Below are 22,899 nucleotides of genomic sequence, written 5' to 3'. Positions count from 1 at the left end.
CCCCATGTTCATTCAAATTACCCCCCTCCGAAACGAACAGCAGCCTCCCACCTCCTCTGTATAATCTCCCCCTTAATCAGCCCCCTGTGTGACTCCTACCTTCTGAAACTCCTGCCTCCTCTCCCCATGTGTAAAGTCTTTCCCTGCCCCTTCTGCAGCTCACTTCCCCTGCTGTGGGTCCATCAATTCACCTGTGATTATTCCTTGAAGGCTTAAATAGCGCAAAGCGAAGAAATAAACAGAAAGAAAACTGGAGAAAGGCAGATAGAAACCTAAACCCTCAGTAAAATGACCACCGGGAATCCCGTTTAACCGTCAGAATGATCGCGCAGCCCAAATTACATGCATTATCCCTGAATTATAACAAGATTTTAGGCAGCTTCACTTTAGGACTTTTCATTTCCTCTTGTGGGGCTCCTGTTCCTCACACACTGGAGGCTAACATGTAAGTTTTAGATTGCAAGGCTGGGCTACTTTAACCCCAAGATTTTCTTTTTGAAACTCCAGGCCCACAGTCCAACAGGAACTGGTTAACCGGAGCCACCGAAAACCAGGGTCCCGGAGAGGAATTGAAATCTCGGGGTAAGAAACGGACACAAACTCACGTGGGCCCATGGAGCACGGCCTTGGAGAAGGTCTCAGGAAACTCCTGAAGAAGAAGAGTCCTTGTCCCAGTCTGGATCTTCAGATTGCAGGTTTCAAAATAAAAATTCTTTGAGGGGTGGGGGAGAAAATTAATTCCATTAAAACAGAGAGCAAAGAACATTTTCAAACAAAATAACGCAAGAGCCAATGAATCACTCTCAGTTACAACTCAGCAACATCCAAATACAAACAAGTCAAAGAGTTATAAAGCAGATTGAGACAGAGGGAACACACACGCACATTAAGCCAGAGTGGGGACTAGCTCCGCACTCTGGAGGCGGTTTTCGGATTGGGTTCCTAGCCAGGTATATCCTGAATGAGCAGTTTGCAGACTCCACCCCTGGCATGTTGGGATGTCTCTCAATCTGCTCCCCAGGAGGCCTGTCCATTGATATGTTAATCCCAGGGCAGGACAACTTTCTGATTCTTCCTGTCCTTTGACGTGTTCACCCCAGGAAAACAATGTTTCAGCCATTTTCTGGTTAATGTTAAAACTTTAACTCATCTTGTCGGGAATGTCACTGCAGTTCGAAATATCAAACACTAAACCCCCAACACAAGACTGTGCAAAGCATGTGGATTGTTACTGAGATTCCGTCTGTGATTTTTAGTGATGTCAGTGTGGATTGTGTAATCTGTGTGTGTGTGAGTGTTGCTGGTCCCATAATGTAACGCAAATGTCTCCTTGCAGCCTCTCAGTACGCCACTCATGGTCCCCTGGTACTTTTTGGATTGTCTGGAGAAGACATTGAAAGAATTAGAGTTAAACAATGCTAACACTAGCTGCACTGCGACGAGTATATGAGAGCTTATTCTTATCCAGGGGTGTATGTCCACATTCAGCCCCCATTCCCACACTTGCTCCCACCGTCGGATCTCTCAAGTGCTCTTCCGTATCATTGATTAGCCTTTTAAACACCGCCTGTAACACGTAATGCTGATTCCTCACCTTTCGTAAGTCACCTTTAAACTTTGTCAGACTTTCGGGAAGGTGGGGAATTGGGGCCTGCTTAGGTTCCTCATAGTGTTCCAGGGCATGGTGGAGTGTGTCGGAGGCGTTGACTGAGACCTGACCCCTTTGTTGGACGTACATTATTCACGCTGTGTCTGATAGTAACTGGGAGCCGGGGTTCCCTTGTATCCTGAGCGGGTGTGATGGTTTTCTCTGTGGGTAATTTCTAATATACAACCCTCCGTTCGGTTGTACCCGCATTTGTCCAGCACCCCCCCCCGTTCCAACTGGATGGGAGCAAATTGTGAGGCTACCTTTCCATCTGCAGCCGCTCAGTGATACCCTGTGTATGCCCTCATTCTTGCGTATGGCATGCATATCTATGGGGTAGTACCGGAGGGAGTCATTGTCTCGGATTAACCCAATGTTCTCCACTCGGTACTGAGGGTGTGGGCCCGTGTCTGCTGTGACTGAGGGGATTGCCCATACCTAACACGTTCATTTGGTTTGAGGTGCACTTCTGAATCACCGCATACACCCTGGTCACTCCTTTCAATGTACATGCGTCGATGACGCCTGGGTTCTTGGCCATCCCCCACAACCGGGCACTGTTGATCCAGCCCGGTACCTCCCCACTTTGGATCTGGCCCAGATTTTGTCTTAATTGCCCGATCAGCCACTGGCCGTAAGCTGGCTTTTTTAGGTGCTGCCCTCTTGTCGTTCCTCCCTTTCTATTAATTGGCTGGTGGCTTTAGCATGGGTCTCTATAACGTGTACGCTTTCCAATACAGATGCCACACTCTTGCCCCCTAGGGCCGCTGCCGTTTCACCACCCCTCGCTACTCTTATGAGCAAGCTGCCTCATGATCCCTTTAAGATTCGTGACCTCGGAGTTGATTCCTTGAATGTCGAGAGAGTTTACCAGGGAAGTCCCTGTGTTCACCCCTGTCAGTACATTGTTAACTAACTCTCTCTTCTGGCGGTGGAAAGCAGGATGTCCCCTGAATCTAGTGGCACCCGTGGCGTCGGCCGGCTGATTAATCACAGCCTTACTCAGTAATTTGTACAGTTTTCGTAGGGGCGCTTGGTTACTGCAATACTCAGGCAGTTGCATACCTGCCAGGTTCACAATTACCTGTACAATTTCATGTTTAACATTATCATACAAGAGTTCATCGTCCGTATACAGTACCAGTCCATTCTGTGGCCCAGGGGTCATGTCTGGGCAAGATAGTCTCTGTGGTGTCGTCGTGTCCTGTGATAGCAGGGTGGTGTCGGTCCGGGGGTCCGCCGTTGCAGTCAACTCTCCGTGTTTGGCCCTCAAGATCCAATGCCAGGTATCTGTCATTCCCAAGTCTTCCTCCCCGGGACAGTGACCCCAGTTGTTGTTCTCCTGGGGTGTGAAGGTAAATTGCGAAAAATCTCTCACACACTGTATCTCTCACACACTGTAGCTTTCTCCTTTACGTCCCTCCTTGTGCACAGCCCACGGTGACCCTCCCCGTAGTTGAGGATTCCCCCTTTTCTCTTTCAGATGGCCAGTCCTCCAGATCGGGAATGAATCCTAAACCACTTGGCTAACACAGTACGGACTGCTCGTTGCCCGTTTTCCTCCCACTGCCTGGTAATTTAGTCTTTCTTACTTACATCATACCTTTTCAGTTGTGACCAGTGTTTCCACCTAGCTTTTCCCTTCATACCGACGCAGGCACGTGAATAATTCCGTACGGTCCAGTCCATTTTGGGGCAAAACCTGGTTGGCTAGGGGTGATTTGAACAAACACCATGTCTCCGACCTCAGCCGGTGGTGACGGGGGTCCCCCTTTTGTCCTCTCTTCTAAATCCCTGATAGCCTGTTGGTCCTTCACTTCCTGTTGTAATTCCTTTAGCTGTCCATCCAATTGCTTAATATCATTTTTAATTTTATCTCTGATGGGTCCCATATCCTCACTTCCGGTGGCTCTGCCCTCTGGCAAGCGCATCGCCCTCCCGGTCAGCAACTCATAAAGGGGTTTATCTTAAATCCAGCATTTTTCAGTGTCCTTATGGCTATCAGGAGAGCTCCGATGTGGCCCCTTTCCGATTCTGACGCTATTAGGATATCATCTGCATATTATAAGATTGTACTGTTGTTAGACTCTACGTCGCACGGACTCAGCTTCTCACTCGTGACCCGATGGAGGATGTTGGGGCTGTTGTGGAATCCCTGTGGGAGCCTCGCCCATGTACACCGTCTCCCTCCCACTGTGAAAGCGAATTTATCTTGGGATTCCTGGTCCAGTGGTATCGACCAAAATCCATTGGCTACATCTAACACTGTAAATATTTTATGTTCGGGTTTTTACAATTAAAGCACACCTCGGGTTTAGGAACGGCTGCTGCAGTGGCCACCATTTCAGTGGGGTTTGTAACCTCACTGCCGACACCTTTATCTTAGTTTTCCCTATGTGGTTATCTACCCCGGTGGCCCATCTTCCTCGATCATATGTGTTCTTGTCTACTAGCCCGGTGTCTAGGATTGACTGGTGGGCCCGGGCCCGGTGTCTAGGATGGCCTGGTGGGCCCGGGCCTGGTGTCTAGGATGGCCTGGTGGGCCCGGGCCCGGTGTCTAGGATGGCCTGGTGGGCCCAGTGTCTAGGATGGCCTGGTGGGCCCGGGCCCGGTGTCTAGGATCGCCTGGTGGGCCCGGGCCCGGTGTCTAGGATCGCCTGGTGGGCCCGGGCCCGGTGTCTAGGATTGCCTGGTGGGCCAGGCTAAGGCCATCCTTGTACAATTGCATAAACTGTACATCGTCTCGGTTCAGCGCAGCACCTACACCCCCGTAGTTACAATATGCCTCAAACTTCCGATTGCCATATTCATGGGCACTCTCGCCCTTTTCTTGTTTTATGGGGCTTGCCCTAAGTCTTGTGCCATTTCTGCTCTAAAGGCTCGGAAATCAGCTTGCTGCTGTGCCTGGTCTGCCTGGTTGTCCGGGCACCGGGGGCACAAGCTCTATCTTAATTGGGGCCACGGGTTATGGTGGTGGTGATTCCCAACCCGCTTCCCGTTGTTCCTCATATCCTGCCGCCTGTTCCACCAGCCCGTTCCAATCTATATTATCTGCGTATTGTGCAGCTACTGGTGGCTGTGGTAAAGCTGCCGAAACTGACATGAGATTTTTTGCCTGGACCAGCTCTTCATTTTGGGATTTGTTGGCCAACATTCGATTTACTTTCTTACTTAACTCTATGTGTTGTCTTAACATTAGGATCCAGGCTTCATCATCTTTGTCTTTTTTCTGATTATCCCACCATTTTCTCTGATCAGCGGGTGAGTCAAATGGGTTCCAATTGTTCTTTCTCATTTTGCCTATCGATTTCTTATTTTTGTCAGCTCAATGCTGTGTCAAGGATCCCTCTGGTCCCCACTCGAGTTTGTCACCACTGGCCATCTCTGGGTAAGACGGTCGGGGTATAGTTGTTGTCAGCGGTACGGTTCTTACCCTGGATCCTTTCTGACCGAACTCGTTACTTGCGGCTAATACCGGATGTAATTATAACAATCTATAAGACAAGCAAACTACCCCACCCTTACCACCCCTTGAACTATTGCCTGGAGCCCAGGTTTCTGATACGCGGGGTGCCTGACACTTCCTGGATCGGGACGGAGTCGGATTTAGTATGAATAAAAATGAATTCACACTGTGACTCATCCCATTTCCCCGTCGGTGTCCTGCATCCTTCGGGCCCTGCTCGCAGCACCAATTGAAAGGTCCGAGGAATACTCTGGGACAAAATTTCAACACTCGGAGTCCAGATACAATATTCAAGTGGTTCCTTTACTACACTTTTTTTTTTGCAAAAATAAACTTTATTCATAAAATATCTTCAACCACATTCCAAACCATTTCAAAAACACCATTACAAGGGTACAATCCGGTTCAACTTTTACAAAATGTATCACCAGGTGCATCAGTACAAACAATATTACAATCATTTACAGCCTTTCATTTTGAGCTGTACAGGCCGAGGGGATTTAAACAGTTCCCAGCCCCTCGGTGCGCTGTGGTAGAAAGGTCTTAGACAGCGGCCCTTCCCCATTGCGCCTTTGCGGCAACTGCCCCAAGCTTTAGTGCGTCCCTCAGCACGTAGTCCTGGACTTTGGATTGTGCCAGTCCGCAACACTCGGTCGGGGACAACTCTTTGCGCTGGAAGACCAACAAGTTTCGGGCAGACCAAAGCGCGTCTTTCACCGAGTTGATGATCCTCCAGCTGCAGTTGATGTTTGTCTCGGTGTGTGTCCCTGGGAACAGCCCGTAGAGCACAGAGTCCTGTGTCACAGAACTGCTCGGGATGAACCTCGACAGAAACCACTGCATCTCTCTCTAGACCTTCTTTGCAAAGGCACAATCCACAAGGAGGTGAACAACGGTCTCTTCCCCACCACAGCCACCTCGAGGGCAACGTGCAGAGGGGGTGAGACTCCTGACGTGTAGGAAGGATCTGACGGGGAGGGCCTTTCTCACCACCAGCCAAGCTACGTCTTGGTGCTTGTTGGAAAGTTCTGGCGATGAGGCATTCTGCCAAATGACTTTGACAGTCTGCTCGGGGAACCATCCCACAGGATCCACCCTCTCCTTTTCCCTCAGGGCCTCTAAGACGTTACGTGCTGACCACTGCCTGATGGACTTGTGGTCAAAGGTGTTTTTCTGCATAAATTTTTCCACCAGGGACAGGTGGTAGGGCACGGTCCAACTACTTGGAGCGTTCAGCGGCAGCGTGGCCAGACCCATCCTTCGCAACACCGGGGACAGGTAGAACCTCAGCACATAGTGACACTTGGTGTTTGTATACTGAGGGACTACACACCGCTTGATGCAGCCACACAAAGGTGGCCATCGGTATGAGGGCGATGTTGGGCACGTTTTTTCCCCCTTTATCTAGAGGCTTGTACATCGCGTCCATGCGGACACGATCCATTTTTGACCTCCAGACAAAGCGGAAGATGGCTCGAGTGATCGCCACCACGCAGGAGAGTGGAATGGGCTAGACCTGCGCCACGTACAGCAACAGCGAGAGTGCCTCACACCTGATGACCAGGTTCTTACCCGCACTGGAGAGGGAGCTTCGCTCCCACATGCCCAGTTTCCTTTTCACCATAGACACTCGCTCCTTCCAGATTCTAACGCATGCCCTGGTCCCTCCGAACCATATCCCCAGCACCTTCAGGCCGTCAGCCCTGACAGTGAAGGGGACAAAGGATCGGTCAGCCCAGTTCCCAAAGAACATGGCCTCACTCTTGCCACGATTTACCTTGGTACCCGAGGCCAGTTCGAACTGGTCGCAGATGTGGATCAGTCTGCGCACCGACAGCGGATCCGAGCAGAAGACGGCGACGTCGTCCATGTACAGGGAGGCTTTGACCTGAGTGCCTCCACTGCCTGGGATCGTCACTCCTCTTATGCCCGGATCCTTCCTGATGGACTCAGAAAAGGGTACTATGCAACACACGAACAGGACAGGGGAGAGAGGACAGCCCTGCCTGACTCCAGATTTAATCGGAAAGCTATCAGATTCCCACCCATTGACTGAGAGTGCGCTAGTAATGTTAGTGTAGAGCAGTTGGATCCAATTGCAAATTCCCTCCCCAAACCCCATTTTGGAGAGCACATCCACCATGTAGGTGTGCGATAATCTGTCAAAGGCCTTCTCCTGATCCAAGCTGATGAGGCAGGTGTCCACACCCCTGTCCTGCACATAGGCAATCGTATCCCTGAGCAGCGCCAGGCAGTCAGAGATCTTCCTGCCCGGCACAGTGCAGGTCTGGTCAGGGTGGATCACCAATTCCAGAGCGGATTTGACCCGATTGGCGATGACCTTGGACAGAATCTTATAGTCCACATTCAACAGTGAAATGGGTCGCCAATTTCTAATTTCCTCCCCTTCCCCCCTTGTGCTTGTAGATGAGGGTGATGATGCCTTTCCTCATGGATTCTGACATACTACCGGCCAGGAGCATACTCTCGTACACTCCTAGCAGGTCTGGGCCGATCAAGTCCCACAGAGCCGAATACTACTCCGCCGGCTAGCCGTCGCTTCCGGGAGTTTTACTCTTCTCCAAGGACTCAAGGGCCTTAGTCAGTTCATCAGGAATTAGCGGTTTGTCCAGGCTCTCCCGTGTACTGTCGTCTAAGACCTCCGTGATAGAGGACAGGAAGGACTGGGAGGCCGTGCTGTCCGTGGGCTTCACGTCATACAATCCGGAATAAAAGGATTTGCTGATCCTCAAAATGTCGGAGGGCGATGACTTTACTGAGCCGTCTTCTTCCTTCGGGCTGCTGATCACAGAGTGTACCTTTTGGAAGAAGAAACGTGAGCACGTCTCATCCTGCTCCATGTAACGGACTCTGGACCGGAAGATGATCTTGGAGGCCTCCGAGGCAAAGGGCGAGGCTTGCTGGCTCTTCACCTCTTGGAGTTCCTCCTTGAAATCGACCCCCATCGACTGCAGCCGGAGCAGATCCTGCAATTTTTTCTGGAGTCGGGACATTTCCCTCTGTTCCTTTCTAGCTTTCTGGGTGCCTTTGAGGATGAAAAACCTCTTGATGTTTCCCTTGATCGCTTCCCACCAGTGTATCAGGGACTCAAAGAGGGGTTTCACGGTTCTCCAACCTTTGTAATCCCTCTTGAGCTCCTCAATGTTCTCTGGGGTCAGCAGTTGCAGGTTCAGCTTCCATGCCCCTCGGCCAAGCCTCTGGTCTTCTTGAACCACTGCAGTCCATGTAGTGTAGGTACACCCACAGTGTTTTTAGAGTGGGAGTTTCAGGATTTTGACCCAGCGACAGCGAAGGAAAGGTGATATGTTTCCAAATCAGGATGGTGCGTGATTTGGAGGGGGACTTCCAGGCGCTGGTGTTCCCATGTATCTGCTGCCCTTGTCCTTCTAGATGGTAGTGGTCATGGGTTTGGAAGGTGCTGTCTAAGGAGCCTTGGTGAGTTCCCGCAGTGTATCTTGTAAATGATACACACTGCTGTTACTGAGCGTTGGTGGTGGAGGGAGCGAATGTTTGTGGATGGGGTGCCAATCAGCGCGCTGCTCTGTCCTGGATGGTGTTGAGCTTTTTGAGTGTTGTGGCAGCTGCACTCATCCAGGCAAGTGGGGAGTATTCCATCACATTCCTGACTTGTGCCTTGTAGGTGGTGGACAGGCTTCGGGGAGTCAGGTGGTGAGTTACTCTCCACAGGATTCCTAGCCTGTGGTCAGCTCTTGTAGCCACAGTATTTATACAGCTAGTCCAGTTCAGTTTCTGGTCAATGGCACCCTCAGGATGTTAATAGTGGGGGATTCAGTGATGGCAATGCCATTGAATGTCAAGGGGCGATGGTTGGATTCTCTCTTGTTGGAGATGGTCATTGCCTGACACTTGTCTGGCACCAATGTTACTTGCCACTTGTCAGCCCAAGCCTGGATATTGTCCAGGTCTTGCTGCATTTGGACATGGACTGCTTCAGTATCTTCAACCATCAGCAAACATCCCCACTTCTGACCTTATGATGGAAGGAAGGTCATTGATGAAGCAGCTGAAGATGGTTGTGCCGAGGACACGACGCTGAGGAACTCCTGCACTGATGTCCTGAACCAAGATGACTGACCTCCAACAACCACAACCATTTTCCTTTGTGCTAGGTACGCCTCCAACCAGTGGAAGGTTTTCTCCCGATTCCCATTAACTCCAGTTTTGCTAGGGCTCCTTGATGCCACACTCAGTCAAAAACAGCCTTGATGTCAAGGGCAGTCAATCTCACCTCACCTCTGGAGTTCAGCTCTTTTATCCGTGTTTGAACCAAGGCTGTAATGAGGTCAGGAGCTGAGTGACCCTGGCGGAGTCCAAACTGGGCATCAGTGAGCAGGTTATTGCTAAGCAAGTGCTGCTTGGCAACACTGTTGATGACCCCTTCCATCACTTTACTGATGACCAAGAGTAGGCTGATGGGGCGGTAATTGGCCAGATGGGATTTTTCCTGCTTTTTGTGTACAGGACAAATCCGGGCAATTTTCCACATAGCCGGGTAGATGTCAGTGTTGTAGCTGTACTGGAACAGCTTGGCTAGGGGCGTGGCAATTACTAAAGCACAAGTCTTCAGTAGCATTGCCGGAATATTGTCAGGGCTGATAAAGACCTGTACTGATATACATAGAAGACAGAGGGTAGCAGTGGAAGGGTGCTTTTCTGAATGGAGAGCTGTGACTAGTGGAGTTCCACAGGGATCAGTGCTGGGACCATTGCTGTTTGTAGTATACATAAATGATTTGGAGGAAAATGTAACTGGACTAATTAGTAAGTTTGCAGACGAGACCAAGGTTGGAGGAGTTGCAGATAGTGAAGAGGATTGTCAAAGGATACAACGGGACATAGATCGGTTGGAGACTTGGGCGGAGAAATGGCAGATGGAGTTTAATCCGGACAAATGCGAGGTAATGCATTTTGGAAGGTCTAATACAGGCAGGAATTACACAGTAAATGGCAGAACCATTAGTGCATCGACGGGCAGAGGGATCTGGGTGTACAGGTCACTGAAAGTGGCAACGCAGGTGGATAAGGTAGTCAGGAAGGCATATGGCATGCTTGCCTTCATCGGCAGGGGTATTGAGTATAAAAGCTGGAAAGTCATGCTGCAGCTGTATAGAACCTTGGTTAGGCCACACTTGGAATATTGCGTGCAATTCTGGTCACCACATTACCAGAAGGATATGGAGGCGTTGGAGAGGGTGCAGAGGAGGTTTACCAGGATGCTGCCTGGTCTGGAGGTTATTAGCTATGAGGAGAGGTTGGAGAAACTCGGATTGTTCTCACTAGAGCGACGGAGATTGAGGGGCGACTTGATCGAAGTTTACAAAATTATGAGTGGCATGGACAGAGGAGATAGTCAGAAGCTTTTTCCCTGGGTGAAAGAGTCAATTACTAGGGGACATAGATTTAAGGTGAGAGGAGGAAACTATAGAGGAGATGTGTGGGGCAAGTTTTCTACGCAAAGGGTAGTGAGTGTCTGGAATTCGCTGCCAGAGGAGGTGGTGGAAGCAGGTACGATAGTGGTGTTTAAGAGGCAGCTTGACAAATACATGAATAGGATGGGAATAGAGGGATACGGACCCCGGAAGTGCAAAATGTTTTAGCTGACGGGCAATATGATTGGCACAGGCTTGGAGGGCCAAAGGGCCTGTTCCTGTGCTGTACTTTTCTTTGTTCTTTGATAAAGACCTGTGTGTGTGTTAATACTCATGTATTCTCTCGATGATTTATCCAGTTCTAATTGTTGGATGGTTGGCTCATATCCACTATTGTATAGGACTTGCCTCCAGCCAGCTTTGCATACAATTGGTCTATCCTTGGAATGGGGCAGTTGTCTGGTTTTGCTGCCTTATTCACTGTCAACTTATACTTCCCACCAATTCCTATGGTTTGGTCAGGCTTAACCACTGGAACTATGAGTGCTGCCCACTCTGAGAATTGGACAGCTTGGGCGATGCCCAGTTTTTCTAACTGGCACAGTTCTGCATCCGCCTTCTCCTTCAATGCATAAGGCACAGGTCCGGTCTTAAAGAAACGTGGTGTCACCTGTGGATCCACATATATCGTGGGCTTTTAACTTCCCTGATTAATCCCAAAATACCATGGCGTATTTCCTTAGCAGTTCAGGAACTCCTGTTTTCAGGTGAAATATCTCAGACCAGTCAAGCTTGATCTTCTGTAACCAGTCTCGGCCTAACAGACTGGGTCCTTCTCCAGTCACTATTATCACAGGCAGCTGGGCTGTCTGTTGCCTGTAAGACACTGGTGCTGTGGCGATCCCCTTTACCTGAATAGATTCTCCAGTGCAATATCTTTAATTTAGCGGTTCTCTGCTCCAGGTTTACTAACTTTCTACCTTTAGTCAGGGATCTGAAAGTGTGCTCTCCCACCACTGTAGTTGAGGCCTCCATATCCACCTCCATTATTAATGGCTTCTCATTAACTTGGATTGTGACAGTGATGGATTCGGTTTTTACAGCTGTTTCATTACACAGGCTCGGTTTTTACAGCTGTTACATTACACAGTCTCGGTTTTTACAGCTGTTACTTTATACAGGCTCAGTTTTTACAGCTGTTACTTTATACAGGCTCAGTTTTTACAGCTGTTTCATTACACAGGTTCGGTTTTTACAGCTGTTACTTTATACAGGCTCAGTTTTTACAGCTGTTTCATTACACAGGCTTGGTTTTTACAGCTGTTACTTTACACAGGCTCAGTTTTTACAGCTGTTACATTATACAGGCTCAGTTTTTACAGCTGTTTCATTACACAGGCTCGGTTTTTACAGCTGTTTCATTACACAGGCTCAGTTTTTACAGCTGTTACTTTATACAGGTTCGGTTTTTACAGCTGTTACATTATACAGGATCGGTTTTTACAGCTGTTACATTATACAGGCTCGGTTTTTACAGCTGTTACATTACACAGGCTCGGTTTTTACAGCTGTTACATTATACAGGTTCGGTTTTTACAGCTGTTACTTTATACAGGTTCGGTTTTTACAGCTGTTACATTATACAAGCTCGGTTTTTACAGCTGTTACATTACACAGGCTCGGTTTTTACAGCTGTTACTTTATACAGGCTTGGTTTTTACAGCTGTTACATTACACAGGCTCGGTTTTTACAGCTGTTACTTTATACAGGCTTGGTTTTTACAGCTGTTACATTACACAGGCTCGGTTTTTACAGCTGTTACTTTACACAGGCTTGGTTTTTACAGCTGTTACATTACACAGGCTCGGTTTTTACAGCTGTTACATTACACAGGCTCGGTTTTTACAGCTGTTACATTATACAAGCTCGGTTTTTACAGCTGTTACATTACACAGGCTCGGTTTTTACAGCTGTTACATTACACAGGCTCGGTTTTTACAGCTGTTACTTTATACAGGCTTGGTTTTTACAGCTGTTACATTACACAGGCTCGGTTTTTACAGCTGTTACATTACACAGGCTCGGTTTTTACAGCTGTTACTTTATACAGGCTTGGTTTTTACAGCTGTTACATTACACAGGCTTGGTTTTTACAGCTGTTACATTACACAGGCTCGGTTTTTACAGCTGTTACTTTATACAGGCTTGGTTTTTACAGCTGTTACATTACACAGGCTCGGTTTTTACAGCTGTTACTTTATACAGGCTTGGTTTTTACAGCTGTTACATTACACAGGCTCGGTTTTTACAGCTGTTACATTACACAGGCTCGGTTTTTACAGCTGTTACTTTATACAGGCTTGGTTTTTACAGCTGTTACATTACACAGGCTCGGTTTTTACAGCTGTTACTTTATACAGGTTCGGTTTTTACAGCTGTTACATTACACAGGCTCGGTTTTTACAGCTGTTACTTTATACAGGTTCGGTTTTTACAGCTGTTACATTACACAGGCTCGGTTTTTACAGCTGTTACATTATACAGGATCGGTTTTTACAGCTGTTACATTACACAGTGAATAGATGTCGGTGTCAGCAGCTTCAGGTTCTGCTGTATTCTTTAATTCAATCTTCTTGGTTTGATGCTTTGTGGGCTGTTTTGACCCTTCTTATGGCAATAATGACATTCTGCCTCCTTGAATTTACAGCTGTCTGGCACATGGTCACCTCCACATCTATAACAACTTAATCTTGGAGCCGCTGATGAATTCTTTCTTTTGATAAAGGACTTTTCATGGTTTTAACAGCAGACATTGCATCTCCCCTCGATGCTGTGGGTCTGGTTTCCACGCCACACTCAGCAGCAGGTTCCTGCCCCACATGAAGAACAGCGCCATGTTGTATGTGTACAAAGCCTGCCAGTCTCTCACTGCACTTTCCATGGCGAGGGAGATTCCTTGGGTACGCTTAAAGACGATGTTTACCTCGGTGAGTGAAAGGCGCTCTGTGGCATCGTCTTGAACTCCACAAACTAATCGGTCCTGCAGCAAATCATTTACCGTGTTCCCGATGTCAGTGTTCTGTCAGTGCACCCCATCTCTGGGAAGCAGCAACGCCCCTGAGGGGGAATGGATCAGAGAGATTTCTCCAGCAGAGAACAATCCAAACCTCGCTCCTTGCACGAACCCCCCGTTGTCACCTGAGCGGAACATTTCCAACGGGGCGGTTCTGGGCTGTTTCCTCAGCCCGTCAAAAGCGAGACAATTTGCAAACACTATGGGTTTGTAGGAGCAAACCAAAGGACTGGAACTGACAAAAACAACAGGACTGGTAAGTGAGAAAATGCATTAAAATGGGGATCAAGATTGAGTCCATCAACGTGTGTAGCGTTAAATCTGCTACGCGATGTGTTGCAACCTTGGATTACCTTGCCAAGGTCAAAGCTGACCTGTTGTTTCTGCAGGAGTGTGCAATACTGCACCTCAGCTCCTACAGGCAATGGGCACGATGGTGGTCCCAAGGGGCATCACTCTGGTCGGGAGGAAACGACTCTCGTTCCTCCGGCCTGGGTATTCAGCTGCAGGGAGGCAATGTCACCATGTCCGAGGTTGAGGAGGTGGTGGGCGGGCCCCTCCTCGTAGCGGACATTATTGTACAAGAATGCGCCACTCTAGTTAATTAACATGTATGCCCCGGATCAAAACAGCGAGTGGCTGGTTGTCCTTCAGCAGCTCCCACTTCTGCTGGCGACTTCCAGGCTGGCCATTCTGGGCGGTGACTTCAGCCGCATCATCGATGGAGCTGGACAATCTGGCAGGGCCGACAGCAGACTGGACACCACGTCCAGATCCCTGATGGAAATAGTAAAGGATGGCAAGCTGCACAACGTCTTCAGCAACCCTGCAGATGAAGCGCAGCAGAGATACACCTGGTCGCGGCCAGAGTGGTCCACCCACTCAAGGATAGACTTCCTGTTTGTGTCCCGAGCGTTCACAGTCAGGTCCACGGACATCAAGCCAGTGTTCTTCTCTGACCACTGCCTCCTACCGGTCAAATGTCACTTACAGGAAGACCAGAGGCTTGGCCGGGGGACATGGAAGCTGAACGTGAAACTGCTGACCCCAGAGAACTCAAGAAGGATTACAAAGGCTGGGGAACTGTGAAACACTCTTTGATTCCCTGACACACTGGTGGGAAGCGATCAAGGAGGATATCAAGAAGGTACTCATCCAGAAAGCGAGAAAGGAACAGAGGGAAATGTCCTGACTCCAGCGAAACATGCAGAATCTGCTCCGGCTGCAGTCGATGGGGTTGATGTCAAGGAGGAACTCCAAGAGATGAAGCCCACAGACAGCACGGTCTCCCAGTCCTTCCTGTCCTCTATCACAGAGGTATTAGACGACAGTACACGGGAGAGCCTGGACAAACCGCTAACTCATGACGAACTGACTAAGGCCCTTGAGTCCTTCGAGAAGAGTAAAACTCCCGGAAGCGACGCCTTGCCGTTGGAGTTGTATTCGGCTCTGTGGGACTGGATGGGCCCAGACCTGCTGGAAGTGTACGAGAGTATGCTCCTGGCCGGCAGCATGTCAGAATCCATGAGGAAAGGCAACACCCTCATCTACAAGTGGAAGTGGAAAGGGGAGGAAATTAGAAATTGGCGACCCATCTCACTGTTGAACATGGATTATAAGATTCTGTCCAACGTCAATGACAATTGGGTGAAGTCTGCTCTAGCGTTGGTGATCCACCCTGACCAGACCTGCACTGTGCCGGGCAGGAAGATCTCTGACAGCCTCGCGCTGCTCAGGGATACGATTGCCTATGTGCAGGACAGGGGTGTGGACACCTCCCTCATCAGCCTGGATCAGGAGAAGGCCTTTGACAGAATATCGCACACCTACATGGTGGATGTGATCTCCAAAATGGGGTTTGGGGAGGGAATCTGCAATTGGATCCAACTGCTCAACACTAACATCAGTAGCGCAGTTTCTATCAATGGGTGGGAATCAGATAGCTTTCCCATTAAATCTGGAGCCAGGCAGGGCTGCTCTCTCTCCCCTGTCCTGTTCGGATGTTACACTGAACCCTTTGCTGAGTCCATCAGGAAGAATTAGGGCATAAGAGGAGTGACGATCCCAGGCAGTGGAGGCACTCAGGTCAAAGCCTCCCTGTAGATGGACGATGTCGCCATCTTCTGCTCGGATCCGCTGTCGGTGCGCAGACTAATCAGCATCTGCGATCAGTTCAAACTGGCCTCGGGAGCCAAGGTAAATCATGACAAGTGCGAGGCCATGTTCTTTGGGAACTAGGCTGACCGATCCTTTGTCCCGTTCGTCACCAGGTGAGACTGCCTGAAGGTGTTGGGGATATGGTTTGGAGGGACCAGGGCATGCGTTAGAAACTGGAAGGAGCGAGTGGCTATGGTGGAAAGAAAACTGGGCATGTGGGAGCGACGCTCCGTCTCCATTGCGGGTAAGAACCTGGTCATCAGGTGTGAGGCACTCTCGCTGTTGCTGTACGTGGCGCAGGTCTGGCCCATTCCTCACTCCTGCGTGGTGGTGATCACACGAGCCATCTTCCGCTTTATCTGGAGGTCAAAAATGGATCGTGTCCGCAGAGACGCGATGTACAAGCCTCTAGATAAAGGGGGAAAAACCGTGCCCAACATCGCCCTCATACTGATGGCCACCTTTGTGTGTGGCTGCGTCAAGCGGTGCATAGACTCTCAGTACGCAAACACCAAGTGTCACTACGTGCTGAGGTTCTACCTGTCCCCGGTGTTGCGAAGGATGGGTCTGGCCACGCTGCCGCTGAACGCTCCAAGTAGTTGGACCGTGCCCTACCACCTGTCCCTCGTGGAAAAATTTATGCAGAAAAACACCTTTGACCACAAGTCCATCAGGCAGTGGTCAGCACGTAACGTCCTAGAGGCCCTGAGGGAAAAGGAGAGGGTGGACCCTGTGGGATGGTTCCCCGAGCAGACTGTCAAAGTCATTTGGCAGAATGCCTCATCGCCAGAACTTTCCAACAAGCACCAAGACGTAGCTTGGCTGGTGGTGAGAAAGGCCCTCCCCGTCAGATCCTTCCTACACGTCAGGAGTCTCACCCCCTCTGCACGTTGCCCTCGAGGTGGCTGTGGTGGGGAAGAGACCGTTGTTCACCTCCTTGTGGATTGTGCCTTTGCAAAGAAAGTCTGGAGAGAGATGCAGTGGTTGCTGTTGAGGTTCATCCCGAGCAGTTCTGTGACACGGGACTCTGTGCTCTACGGGCTGTTCCCAGGGACACACACCGAGACAAACATCGACTGCAGCTGGAGGATCATCAACTCGGTGAAAGAGGCGCTTTGGTCTGCCCGAAACTTGTTGGTCTTCCAGCACAAAGAGTTGTCCCCGACCGATTGTTGCGGACTGGCACAATCCAAAGTCCAGGACTACGTGTTGTGGGATGCACTAAATCTTGGAGCAGCTGCCGCAAAGGCGCAATGGGGAAGGGTCGCTGTCTAAGACCTTTCTGCCACAGCGCACCGAGGGACTGGGAACTGTTTAAATCCCCTCGGGCTGTACAGCTCAAAATGAAAGGCTGTAAATGATTGTAATATTGTTTGTACTGATGCACCTGGTGATACATTTTGTAAAAGTTTAACCTGGATTGTACCCTTGTAATGTTGTTATTGAAATGGTTTGGAATGTGATTGATGATATTTTATGAATAAAGTATATTTTTGCAAAAAAAAGGAAAAAAAGGTTCTCCCAGGACGAGGCTAGCCCATTGCACTTCGGGTGTGCTAACGCCTGCGATGTCCCCAAATGTGGGATACTCGACTGCAAAATTTGTGGTAGTGGGGGACTGCGTTCGCGCTCTCCCCGATTCACAATTCAAAAAATAGATTTCATCATATCTTTCATTTTCTCTTCTATTTCCTGTCAGCAACCTTTTCTGAAAAAAGAAATATATAACCCCCAATGTGTGCTCTTCAAAATCTATACTGGACTGGTTATTTAGTTTTTTCTTTCCTCCTCGCAAATATTATCCAACCCCCATTCTTTTCCTCCCTGTCATTATCAGCCGGCAATTATTCCATCTCTGCATCATTTTCGCCAGACCGTTTGTTTTGTGGCCGCCAAATTACTCGCGCCATTTTTAACCCCGCGTTTGCCCACTCAAAAATCTCTCTCAAACAACCCCCATCTAACACCCAACCCACCATCACAACAGTCCCCACACTCCCAGCACCGCCCCACCCCCTATCTCTCTGGACGTCTGTATAAATACAAACTCATATCAGTCAGCTATTAACTCATATGCATTCACCATTTTAAACATGTAGCAGCGACCCCTCACTATTTCAAACATGAACAAGCACCCTGTCCCCATGTTCATTCAAATTACCCCCCTCCGAAACGAACAGCAGCCTCCCACCTCCTCTGTATAATCTCCCCCTTAATCAGCCCCCTGTGTGACTCCTACCTTCTGAAACTCCTGCCTCCTCTCCCCATGTGTAAAGTCTTTCCCTGCCCCTTCTGCAGCTCACTTCCCCTGCTGTGGGTCCATCAATTCACCTGTGATTATTCCTTGAAGGCTTAAATAGCGCAAAGCGAAGAAATAAACAGAAAGAAAACTGGAGAAAGGCAGATAGAAACCTAAACCCTCAGTAAAATGACCACCGGGAATCCCGTTTAACCGTCAGAATGATCGCGCAGCCCAAATTACACGCATTATCCCTGAATTATAACAAGATTTTAGGCAGCTTCACTTTAGGACTTTTCATTTCCTCTTGTGGGGCTCCTGTTCCTCACACACTGGAGGCTAACATGTAAGTTTTAGATTGCAAGGCTGGGCTACTTTAACCCCAAGATTTTCTTTTTGAAACTCCAGGCCCACAGTCCAACAGGAACTGGTTAACCGGAGCCACCGAAAACCAGGGTCCCGGAGAGGAATTGAAATCTCGGGGTAAGAAACGGACACAAACTCACGTGGGCCCATGGAGCACGGCCTTGGAGAAGGTCTCAGGAAACTCCTGAAGAAGAAGAGTCCTTGTCCCAGTCTGGATCTTCAGATTGCAGGTTTCAAAATAAAAATTCTTTGAGGGGTGGGGGAGAAAATTAATTCCATTAAAACAGAGAGCAAAGAACATTTTCAAACAAAATAACGCAAGAGCCAATGATTCACTCTCAGTTACAACTCAGCAACATCCAAATACAAACAAGTCAAAGAGTTATAAAGCAGATTGAGACAGAGGGAACACACACGCACATTAAGCCAGAGTGGGGACTAGCTCCGCACTCTGGAGGCGGTTTTCGGATTGGGTTCCTAGCCAGGTATATCCTGAATGAGCAGTTTGCAGACTCCACCCCTGGCATGTTGGGATGTCTCTCAATCTGCTCCCCAGGAGGCCTGTCCATTGATATGTTAATCCCAGGGCAGGACAACTTTCTGATTCTTCCTGTCCTTTGATGTGTTCACCCCAGGAAAACAATGTTTCAGCCATTTTCTGGTTAATGTTAAAACTTTAACTCATCTTGTCGGGAATGTCACTGCAGTTTGAAATATCAAACACTAAACCCCCAACACAAGACTGTGCAAAGCATGTGGATTGTTACTGAGATTCCGTCTGTGATTTTTAGTGATGTCAGTGTGGATTGTGTAATCTGTGTGTGTGTGAGTGTTGCTGGTCCCATAATGTAACGCAAATGTCTCCTCGCAGCCTCTCAGTACGCCACTCATGGTCTCCTGGTACTTTTTGGATTGTCTGGAGAAGACATTGAAAGAATTAGAGTTAAACAATGCTAACACTAGCTGCACTGCGACGAGTATATGAGAGCTTATTCTTATCCAGGGGTGTATGTCCACATTCAGCCCCCATTCCCACACTTGCTCCCACCGTCGGATCTCTCAAGTGCTCTTCCGTATCATTGATTAGCCTTTTAAACACCGCCTGTAACACGTAATGCTGATTCCTCACCTTTCGTAAGTCACCTTTAAACTTTGTCAGACTTTCGGGAAGGTGGGGAATTGGGGCCTGCTTAGGTTCCTCATAGTGTTCCAGGGCATGGTGGAGTGTGTCGGAGGCGTTGACTGAGACCTGACCCCTTTGTTGGACGTACATTATTCACGCTGTGTCTGATAGTAACTGGGAGCCGGGGTTCCCTTGTATCCTGAGCGGGTGTGATGGTTTTCTCTGTGGGTAATTTCTAATATACAACCCTCCGTTCGGTTGTACCCGCATTTGTCCAGCACCCCCCCCCCGTTCCAACTGGATGGGAGCAAATTGTGAGGCTACCTTTCCATCTGCAGCCACTCAGTGATACCCTGTGTATGCCCTCATTCTTGCGTATGGCATGCATATCTATGGGGTAGTACCGGAGGGAGTCATTGTCTCGGATTAACCCAATGTTCTCCACTCGGTACTGAGGGTGTGGGCCCGTGTCTGCTGTGACTGAGGGGATTGCCCATACCTAACACGTTCATTTGGTTTGAGGTGCACTTCTGAATCACCGCATACACCCTGGTCACTCCTTTCAATGTACATGCGTCGATGACGCCTGGGTTCTTGGCCATCCCCCACAACCGGGCACTGTTGATCCAGCCCGGTACCTCCCCACTTTGGATCTGGCCCAGATTTTGTCTTAATTGCCCGATCAGCCACTGGCCGTAAGCTGGCTTTTTTAGGTGCTGCCCTCTTGTCGTTCCTCCCTTTCTATTAATTGGCTGGTGGCTTTAGCATGGGTCTCTATAACGTGTACGCTTTCCAATACAGATGCCACACTCTTGCCCCCTAGGGCCGCTGCCGTTTCACCACCCCTCGCTACTCTTATGAGCAAGCTGCCTCATGATCCCTTTAAGATTCGTGACCTCGGAGTTGATTCCTTGAATGTCGAGAGAGTTTACCAGGGAAGTCCCTGTGTTCACCCCTGTCAGTACATTGTTAACTAACTCTCTCTTCTGGCGGTGGAAAGCAGGATGTCCCCTGAATCTAGTGGCACCCGTGGCGTCGGCCGGCTGATTAATCACAGCCTTACTCAGTAATTTGTACAGTTTTCGTAGGGGCGCTTGGTTACTGCAATACTCAGGTAGTTGCATACCTGCCAGGTTCACAATTACCTGTACAATTTCATGTTTAACATTATCATACAAGAGTTCATCGTCCGTATACAGTACCAGTCCATTCTGTGGCCCAGGGGTCATGTCTGGGCAAGATAGTCTCTGTGGTGTCGTCGTGTCCTGTGATAGCAGGGTGGTGTCGGTCCGGGGGTCCGCCGTTGCAGTCAACTCTCCGTGTTTGGCCCTCAAGATCCAATGCCAGGTATCTGTCATTCCCAAGTCTTCCTCCCCGGGACAGTGACCCCAGTTGTTGTTCTCCTGGGGTGTGAAGGTAAATTGCGAAAAATCTCTCACACGCTGTATCTCTCACACACTGTAGCTTTCTCCTTTACGTCCCTCCTTGTGCACAGCCCACGGTGACCCTCCCCGTAGTTGAGGATTCCCCCTTTTCTCTTTCAGATGGCCAGTCCTCCAGATCGGGAATGAATCCTAAACCACTTGGCTAACACAGTACGGACTGCTCGTTGCCCGTTTTCCTCCCACTGCCTGGTAATTTAGTCTTTCTTACTTACATCATACCTTTTCAGTTGTGACCAGTGTTTCCACCTAGCTTTTCCCTTCATATCGGCGCAGGCACGTGAATAATTCCGTACGGTCCAGTCCATTTTGGGGCAAAACCTGGTTGGCTAGGGGTGATTTGAACAAACACCATGTCTCCGACCTCAGCCGGTGGTGACGGGGGTCCCCCTTTTGTCCTCTCTTCTAAATCCCTGATAGCCTGTTGGTCCTTCACTTCCTGTTGTAATTCCTTTAGCTGTCCATCCAATTGCTTAATATCATTTTTAATTTTATCTCTGATGGGTCCCATATCCTCACTTCCGGTGGCTCTGCCCTCTGGCAAGCGCATCGCCCTCCCGGTCAGCAACTCATAAAGGGGTTTATCTTAAATCCAGCATTTTTCAGTGTCCTTATGACTATCAGGAGAGCTCCGATGTGGCCCCTTTCCGATTCTGACGCTATTAGGATATCATCTGCATATTATAAGATTGTACTGTTGTTAGACTCTACGTCGCACGGACTCAGCTTCTCACTCGTGACCCGATGGAGGATGTTGGGGCTGTTGTGGAATCCCTGTGGGAGCCTCGCCCATGTACACCGTCTCCCTCCCACTGTGAAAGCGAATTTATCTTGGGATTCCTGGTCCAGTGGTATCGACCAAAATCCATTGGCTACATCTAACACTGTAAATATTTTATGTTCGGGTTTTTACAATTAAAGCACACCTCGGGTTTAGGAACGGCTGCTGCAGTGGCCACCATTTCAGTGGGGTTTGTAACCTCACTGCCGACACCTTTATCTTAGTTTTCCCTATGTGGTTATCTACCCCGGTGGCCCATCTTCCTCGATCATATGTGTTCTTGTCTACTAGCCCGGTGTCTAGGATTGACTGGTGGGCCCGGGCCCGGTGTCTAGGATGGCCTGGTGGGCCCGGGCCTGGTGTCTAGGATGGCCTGGTGGGCCCGGGCCCGGTGTCTAGGATGGCCTGGTGGGCCCAGTGTCTAGGATGGCCTGGTGGGCCCGGGCCCGGTGTCTAGGATCGCCTGGTGGGCCCGGGCCCGGTGTCTAGGATTGCCTGGTGGGCCCGGGCCCGGTGTCTAGGATTGCCTGGTGGGCCAGGCTAAGGCCATCCTTGTACAATTGCATAAACTGTACATCGTCTCGGTTCAGCGCAGCACCTACACCCCCGTAGTTACAATATGCCTCAAACTTCCGATTGCCATATTCATGGGCACTCTCGCCCTTTTCTTGTTTTATGGGGCTTGCCCTAAGTCTTGTGCCATTTCTGCTCTAAAGGCTCGGAAATCAGCTTGCTGCTGTGCCTGGTCTGCCTGGTTGTCCGGGCACCGGGGGCACAAGCTCTATCTTAATTGGGGCCACGGGTTATGGTGGTGGTGATTCCCAACCCGCTTCCCGTTGTTCCTCATATCCTGCCGCCTGTTCCACCAGCCCGTTCCAATCTATATTATCTGCGTATTGTGCAGCTACTGGTGGCTGTGGTAAAGCTGCCGAAACTGACATGAGATTTTTTGCCTGGACCAGCTCTTCATTTTGGGATTTGTTGGCCAACATTCGATTTACTTTCTTACTTAACTCTATGTGTTGTCTTAACATTAGGATCCAGGCTTCATCATCTTTGTCTTTTTTCTGATTATCCCACCATTTTCTCTGATCAGCGGGTGAGTCAAATGGGTTCCAATTGTTCTTTCTCATTTTGCCTATCGATTTCTTATTTTTGTCAGCTCAATGCTGTGTCAAGGATCCCTCTGGTC

General features: G+C 49.3%; 1 pseudogene; it reads left to right on the top strand.

Moving 5' to 3' along the window:
• The first annotated feature begins 17,243 nt into the window (after positions 1 to 17,243).
• On the top strand, positions 17,244 to 17,395 carry LOC144669749 (U1 spliceosomal RNA; annotated as a pseudogene).
• Positions 17,396 to 22,899: the final 5,504 nt, after the last annotated feature.

Source organism: Cetorhinus maximus, chromosome 29 (assembly GCF_964194155.1).
Source record: "Cetorhinus maximus chromosome 29, sCetMax3.hap1.1, whole genome shotgun sequence".
NCBI lineage: Eukaryota > Metazoa > Chordata > Chondrichthyes > Lamniformes > Cetorhinidae > Cetorhinus > Cetorhinus maximus.
This window is presented reverse-complemented; position numbering and strand designations above follow the sequence as displayed.